Consider the following 1,483-nt stretch of genomic DNA (forward strand, 5'->3'; position numbering starts at 1 on the left):
CTAATTTCTGGATCGTTCCTCTCTTGACAACCGACGTCATCCTTGATATAGATTTCCTTTCGAACATGACGCTTTTATCAACTTTAAGAAGTCATTGCTCGTACTGAAATCCGATGCGCAACAACTCAAAAAATGGCTCTGAGCACTATGGGACTCAACATCTTAGGTCATAAGTCCCCTAGAACTTAGAACTACTTAAACCTAACTAACCCAAGGACATCACACACACCCATGCCCGAGGCAGGATTCGAACCTACGACCGTAGCAACAACTCTCTGTCACTTTTCAGAATGCTTGGTCAGCTGAGGAGCAACAGAGTAGAGGTCATTTCATCGTCTAAGAATACTATTTGTCATACAACATTCTTTACAGGCACGTATTTCCGTACTAACAATATCCCTGAGGAAGTAGATTGTGATATTGTGCAGCCTATCTACAGTAAGGTGAATGAATGTAAAGCTTCGACCGTCGAAGAGCGCCAACAGTTGCAGGATATTATGTTACAGCACTCTGAAGTAATTAACAATGTACCAGGAACCATGTCCAGTTTTGTTAACGAATTTAAAGTAAAACCGCATGATACATTCAAGGCAAAACATTATTCTACCCCGTTCATCTATCGAGATCAAGTCAAGCAAGAACTTTAGATGTTAGATCAAGGTATCATTGAATAAGCCCTCAGTCAATACCCTCTTCACATTGTTTACAAGAAAGATGGCTCACTTCACTTTGTGTTAGATTCACATCAGATCAACGAAATCATCATTACTGAAACCCATCGTCCCCAATCACTGGAAGAGCTCTTGCAAAAATTTCACGGAACGTCAATCTATTCTACTCTGGACCTAAAATGTGGATTCTGGCAAAGTCAGCTGCATCCTAATTGCAGAAAATACACTGCTTTCCTTTGTTTCGGTAACTGCTACAAATTTTTTAAATTGCCTTTTGGTTTAACAATTAGCTCCGCTGCTTTCACCCGTGCGATAAATGCTATTCTTCCAAATGAATTAAAAGACAAAATCACTACATACATTGACGACGTACTAATTGCAGGACCTTCTTGGTCGGCACATAATTCTGTTCTTCGCATGCTATTACTAACTTTTCTTACAGAGGGTGTTACCGTGACCCTCAGTAACTCTCATTTTGGCAAGACTTCCATTAAATTTCTAGGTCACTTAATTTCGGCAGACGCCATTAATCCCGATCCCGACAAACTACAAGCCATTTTTAACATTACAATTCCGTCTATCAAAAATCAGCTTCGCAGATTCCTCGGTTTGATCAATTTTTTTCACCGTTTCATACACCACTCTGCACTAGATACCCCTAGATTGTATCAACTTACTGGTAAAAATACCATCTGGTGGTGGGATGACCAAGCACACTCCGAGTTTCTCAATCTGAAAAAGGCTTTACTTAACGCTCCACGTCTATCACATCCTGAACCAATAAAGAATTTTTCGATTGCTACAAACGGATC

Source organism: Schistocerca cancellata, chromosome 5, assembly GCF_023864275.1.
Source record: "Schistocerca cancellata isolate TAMUIC-IGC-003103 chromosome 5, iqSchCanc2.1, whole genome shotgun sequence".
NCBI classification, from domain to species: Eukaryota; Metazoa; Arthropoda; class Insecta; order Orthoptera; family Acrididae; genus Schistocerca; species Schistocerca cancellata.